General features: G+C 41.4%; 1 pseudogene; it reads left to right on the top strand.

The window, feature by feature from the left end:
- The first annotated feature begins 1,800 nt into the window (after window positions 1–1,800).
- LOC142456057 (SERTA domain-containing protein 3-like) lies at window positions 1,801–2,311 on the top strand (annotated as a pseudogene).
- Window positions 2,312–6,692: the final 4,381 nt, after the last annotated feature.

Genomic DNA, 6,692 nt, shown 5'->3' with positions numbered 1-6,692 from the left:
GCACTTTAAACTGCCTCAAAATGGAATTTCTTCTTTAATTAAGAAGATGTTACTTCGTACATCATAATTTAAATACATCAAAAATGTCCTTGTTAAATCCCAAGATATATTACAAAGTGATTCTATAGTATGACTGCAGGGCTTTGCTAATTGGAAGAATGACAGAATTCTGGAGAACGCTATATCAGTTGGAAAACTATATACTGAACAGCTTATTTAAATCAGCAAAACAAACAAACAATGAAGCACTTAAGAAACATGTCTGCTCACGTTATTTTGTTCTGTTTTTAAATGCAATCTAAACTAAGATCAAGAACTGATAATGCACCATTTGTATTTATACATGAGGATATATATTAACGTAGAGAAATTCAGTATTTTAAACTTAGTACAATAACTTTATCTGCCTCTGAATTTGGCAATTTTGGAATGTATATGAAAGAATGAATACAATGTGAGAAAAAAGTCTAACAAGGGCCTGCTTTAAAATAAGTTATATAGTTTAGAAAGATATTATGACGTTATTGTTATTATCAAAGTTCCAAATTATGAGGTATGTCATTTTTGTTGAGTCCCCTTGGGTATTGCCACCATCACCCCATGTAAACAAGGCACAGGTGCATCACTAATGATCACTCTATGGCCCAGTCCTCTAAATGGGCATCAGTGTTCACCTGAGGTGCGCCCCTCTTAACACTGTATGCTACTGTTTACACATAGGGAATGAAAATTAATCAGGATATTAATTACAGAGAGGATGTATATTATTTATTTAATAACGAATTGATTCAGTATCAGTTCCTTCAGTAAATTATTCTTCAAGACATACTCCATGCATAAAGCAACTCGGGAAAAATAAAGTTTCCTGGGGTACATTTGGGTTGAGAGATACAGCTAAAAATAGAGAAGGAATGGTCGCTGTCAGTGTGATGAGGTGTTGAAGGTGCGTGGTGAGGGGGTGGCACTGAGTTATGCTGTCACAGCGGGTAGCGCTGTTAAAGGCTGTGGCTGAAGACTCTTTGACCTTCTCTCTTTGGTATCTCTACAAAGCTTCACTCCTCCTTCCAGATGTTTTAACTACGTCTCTCTTTACTTGCAGGCGTGTGTGCTTTTTTATCCAGCCATTAAATTATAGGATGCAACGAAAACGGTGCTTGGCTTTAGTCACTTCTCAGTTTCAGCTCCTCGATATTTCATCTAAAGCCACAAGATCAATAAAAGCATCCATAGGAATCTCTTTAGTTTATGACTTGCATATGGAATTGTCAAAGTGATGTTGCTCTTTGTATGTCTTAAAGACACCTAAATTCACTATGTTCAGAATACTAAGTTGTCTACAAGAGTAAGGTTCTTCCAAGGACTCACTGGTGGGCAGTTCAGATGAGGAAACTGAGGCCCAGAGGGGTGACATCGTGTCACTTGCCTCTCAGTCTCACAGCTGAGCTTTGTCACAAGGCATAATTCAAATCCAGGATTCTCTACTTCCAATCCAGGTCTCTGTGGTGTGTGTGTGTGTGTGTGTGTGTGTGTGTGTGTGTGTGTGTGTGTGTGTGTCAAGAACGGAATGTCATGAGAAGAACAGATTGTGAGACTCAGAATTAGGAGCCTTGTTTTGCAGATGGAAACCAGCTCAGAAAGGTAGAGCCACTATGGGAGGCGACCCAGGCAAATGAAGACACATGAGCTCATTAAAGGCATCTGCAAGGCGACAGTGAGAAAGTGGGGTTTGGACGCGCCTGCTGGCACAGAGCATGGCGGGAGGCTAGAAAAGGAATGACCTGAACTGGGAAGAAGAGGAGGATGGGGCCGCGGCCGACTGGCCCTTGGAGCTCTCAGCAAGCCCTTCTCAGAATCTCCCTGGACCAGGCCCAGCACAGCCCAAGCTCGCAGACATGCCCCCCCACAACCCCCCACCCCCGCCCCTGGCAGCAGCTCGGGGCCAGGCCTGCCCCCAGATTCCCCCTTCTGGGGTGAAGAGGACTTGTCCCTGTCGGCCACCATCGGCGCCATCCTCAGGGGACTGGAGCCTTCCATGGAGGAGGCTGGGCACCCTCCTAACCCAGTGGCCCCTCCCACCCACCCCTCACCCCGAAAGCTCTGCCCCAGGCTGAGCCTGTCTTCCTGGAGTCCCGAGTTCCTCTTCTTGGGGGGATTCCAGTGATTCTGGACTGGATGACTTCTTTCCGGAAAGTGACACGTCCACGGTTGAACAGGAGCCCCTGGTGGCCCCTGGAGGTCCCTCTTCTGTGTCCCGGGATCCTGGGAGAGGAATGACCTAGGTCACATTACGGACATCATTCTCGGATCCTGAAACTCGGGCGGAGGGCCGGCCTTTCTCATCTCCGCCTTGGCTGGCTGGCTCCCTGAGGGCCCCTCCGTATTTGTTTGGAGGGGAACGTCAAAGTAGAGACCAAGGGCCCTACCCTGTTCCCCCGTTTCAGGGTTCCACGGACCATTTTACATGTATGTGTCTGGTGACCCCAGCGTTCTGTGTAGGTGAGTCTTCTGGAATTAATTTCTCTCTTCCAAATGCCTTAACAAGACTGTTTCAGGGGGGAGAGGTGTCCTCTTACCCCCTTCTCATTTCCCCGCAGCTTTCCCCTCCTCTTGTGACAACTGGGCCGCAGGGAAGATAAATAGGGGCCTGTGTCAGATGCCCTGACCACGCCACCTGGTTGCTATGGAATCCTCCTGCACCTCCCCAAGAAGGATGGGGAGAGGCTGGCATCTTCCCTACAGACAGAATCCCTCTTCGTAGGCAGGACCTCCATTGCTAAAACCAGGTCGGATCGCATGGAATTGGGTGAAAACAAACTGTCCCATGCCACAGTATTTAACAGAAAAGAAGGGTTTGTAGTGGCTTTTTTTATGGTCTGCGATTTTATATTTTAATAAAATGTTTTTCCTACAAAATAATAAGATAGTCCTTCTCTAGCTTAATAAATGACACTGCATTCTAAAAAGATTTTACTAGCTTCACAGTCATTTTCAACAACTCGCTATTTTCTCATGTCACATCCGTCTTCTTCTGATGCTTCCTGTATCATTTAATATTTTGACCATAGAATATTTCAATATTGAAACTCTAGGCTTGGAATTTTGGGTGAGTTCTTTTGGTTTAAGATATGCTGGGTGTGTTCTTCCTTTTTTGTTTTCTAACATTCAGACTGCACATTTCATTATATTTGATTTTGGCTTCTTGAGCTGTCTCTGAAATTTTCTGTTCTGTTCTTTGACTTCACCAGTTCTTCCATTCGCCTTAGTTGCTCAATGACTAAGAGCAAATTTTTCAGTCTCTTCTGACATCCTCTTTGATATTTCCTTTCTTCCCTGTCTGTTAAATGACCTTCTCCTTTCCCTTATTGGTAGAAAGAGAAGACGGAGAAGTTCACTATCTGTAGTTAAAATGAGGCCAGTGAGTAATTGTGGAAAATACTAGAATCTTTACTTGTGTTTCACTGCTTGTGCAACTTTTTCACCTGGTAGATCAAAGCAAAGTCTGGAAAACATTGCAAAGAATGGGAACGCCAAAAAATGTTCTTGTACAGTTTCCACTGAGAACAATCTTCACGCAGTCCAGCTTCTCAAATTTTTTTCAAAGCTATGTATGTAAATTTTTTTCTACAACACTACCTTATCACCTTCAGAGTACTCTCCAGTACACTTCATACATTTGTCAAATTCGTGATTACATTCTAGAAAACCTCTGTTTCTATGGCTGACCACACCTCCCTCGTTTTTTCTTCACCTCTTCTATGTTACAAAATTGCTATCCTCTTCATTCTCAGAAACAACAAAAAGTCACAGGGAGCAAGGTCAGGTGAGTAAGATGTGTGGGACAAAAGAGGCATGCTGGTTTTGGCTAAAACCTGGCTCACTGAGATGGCTGTGTGCGCAGGTGCACTATCGTGGTGGCAAAACCAGTCCCCGGCTGCCACAAATCAGACCTTTTTGTCGCACACTGTTATGCAATCTTTTCAGAACCTCTACATAGAAAGTTTGATTAACAGTCTGGCCTGTTGGAACGAACTCCAAATGCACTATCCCCCTCTCATCAGTGGAGCTTTTGTCAGGTATTTTTTGGGGGGGCTCCCTTTATAGACCAAGAGGGAGGCATTCAAGCAGAATAAGGGCATCCTGAATGGTTTGAAATCAGAAAAGGTGAGTATCGCGGTTATATCCTTTCACCGTCATTACTCCATCTCTGTTATGCAAATGAGAAGAGGTACATGAAGATCGTGGCATCAGGATTGAAGGAACTTTCATCAAAAACCTCAGCTATGCCAACAAGACCACATGGTTTGCAATGAGTGAGGTGGACTTGAGCTCTTACTGAAGAAATGGAAGGAGTACAAATGTCACTATGGATTATATCTTTTTTATTTAAACATTTATTTATTTACTGTATTTATAAAACTAAAATATTCCTTTTTACCCTAAATTTGCCAGCACTCTCCTCCTACCCTACTAGTTTTCCAATATCTGTATCCAAAGACTGAGAACAGACAATCTCCATTAAGGCAGATAGACGTTTATCAGTTAATCTTGATCTATATGCTGTTAAATTTCATGGATGAAAATAGTTGCTCACACAATGGCTTCCTTCTTTTTTTTATAGATTGGACAATACTTCTATTTTTAATGAACTAATGTATTTACATATGTACACACCTATGCTTATACATAGATACATAGCTCCCTAGATAATTTCTCTTTTTTTCTTTTACCTTCTTCTTGCCCTACCATCACGCTTGTGCATCTTCCACATCTTAGTAATTCCTCTCAACTAAATTGCTTTTGCTCCAACACTCTCAGGACCTCTACATTTTCCTCCTTGTTGATTTTATTATTTTTTTAATTAATAAATCTTTTTCTTGGGGCTCATACAACTCATACATATATCAATTGAGCAAAGCACCCCTATACATTCGTTGCACTCATCATTTTCAAAATTCACCTTCCACTTGGGTTCCTGGAATCAGCTTGGTTTCCCTTTTTTCCCCCCTCCTCCTCCCTCCCCGCTCCCCCCTTTCCCCTGGTCCCTTGATAGTTTATAAATAATTATTATATCTTATCTTACACTCCCTGGCATCTCCCCTCATCCACCTCCCCATTGCCCATCTCCCAGAGGTATGGGATTATATATTAATGTAAAGAAAATTTACATTTGATTGCAATATCTACTATGTAACATCAACTTATCCTGACTTCTCTCTGTTCCCCATCTCCATTCTCCTTCTAGCCTAACACTTGGGACTTCCATCCGAGGTCAGATGCTGCATTTGACCTAAAATGGATCATCGTTCAGGTGTGCATAGCTCCCTAATGTCATTGCTTTCTTTCCAGTCCTCTCGATTTTTTTGGCTAAGAATTGAGCCAAAATTGAGTTCATTTCCAGAACTGATGAGCCACCAAGGGGTTGGGGGTCCCACTCTGTAAGTCTGATTTTTTCATGATTTTTAATTGTGTTCCATATTTTCCTCCCACTTAACGCAGGTCTTTCTAATGTGATTCCTTCAATAGTTGTAATGCTGGCCAGCGTTGTTAGAGTGGGTCGTTAGTGCATTTGATTAATTGTTGGCATGCATCTAAGATTTTCTCCATTTGCGTTTCTTCTGGACATGAAAAGACCAAGAGTTGGCCCATAAATGTCTGCTCATGAGCTATAAAAACTCCACTGGCTACATAGTAAGATACAGACTATTTCTCTATCTTAAACAAATTGACCTAAGTTTACCTCCCAACTACTTTCCTGAGTTCCCAGGATCCGTGATTCATTACCACAAACTGTTTAGGTATTTAAAAGAAGTATTTATAAGTATGTCCCCTGTATGCTCTATTATATTCAAGGATATGCTTGAAGCACAAGTAAAGAAACACGTGGAAATATCCACTACCAGGTCCATATATATTCCTGGAGGTAAACCCACTCTTCCTCCCACAGACAAGTGCATTCAGTCTGTGGGCCTATGTATGCATCTACTCCTAGCTCACTATATTGCACCAGTGTTCTCAGTTGACTTTCATTACTATGCTACAACACTTAAGTTTTAGTATAATTTGATCATCTTGTTCATTGACTATCATAGCCTAGAAAGGTAAGAAATAGGCTTCTCATATATAGATATTATGACACCATGAAGGAACACATATAGCATCCCTTATAGGAGATCAATCTTAAAATACATTTTAAAATCATTGCTGAAAAATAAAAATAATAAAATATTTTGGGATGTCTGCTACACTCAAAAACAGTGATGCCATTTTGTGGGGTTTGCATTCCTTCCCAGTCACTCGAAAGTGTCAAAAATTACTTTCTTTGATTTGATATAGATCATCTGCTATCCTGAAAAAATATTTTTTATAATCTATGGAATATAGAATACAACTGTGTGACAGTGTAAAGGCTGCTCACTACCTGTGACAGGAAATTCTTTCTGTTAAGAGCACAGATAGGAAGGTTGGAGAGGGTTTGGTAATGTTGCAATGTCATTGTTGGCCTGCTTGAATTAAATTTGCTATAATACTATTAACTATGTTTCATTCATTATTCTTTACAACAACAAAATCCCCTTGTAATCAGGTTACTCTTAAGAGAATGTGGATGATTCTAAACGTGAGGCTTTTTATAATGGGGTACACCTGGTAAGGCTCACTGTGCATTCCATCACCAGATACTGTCATGCATTTTA

The sequence above is a fragment of the Tenrec ecaudatus genome, chromosome 9 (assembly GCF_050624435.1).
Source record: "Tenrec ecaudatus isolate mTenEca1 chromosome 9, mTenEca1.hap1, whole genome shotgun sequence".
Taxonomy (NCBI): domain Eukaryota; kingdom Metazoa; phylum Chordata; class Mammalia; order Afrosoricida; family Tenrecidae; genus Tenrec; species Tenrec ecaudatus.
This window is presented reverse-complemented; position numbering and strand designations above follow the sequence as displayed.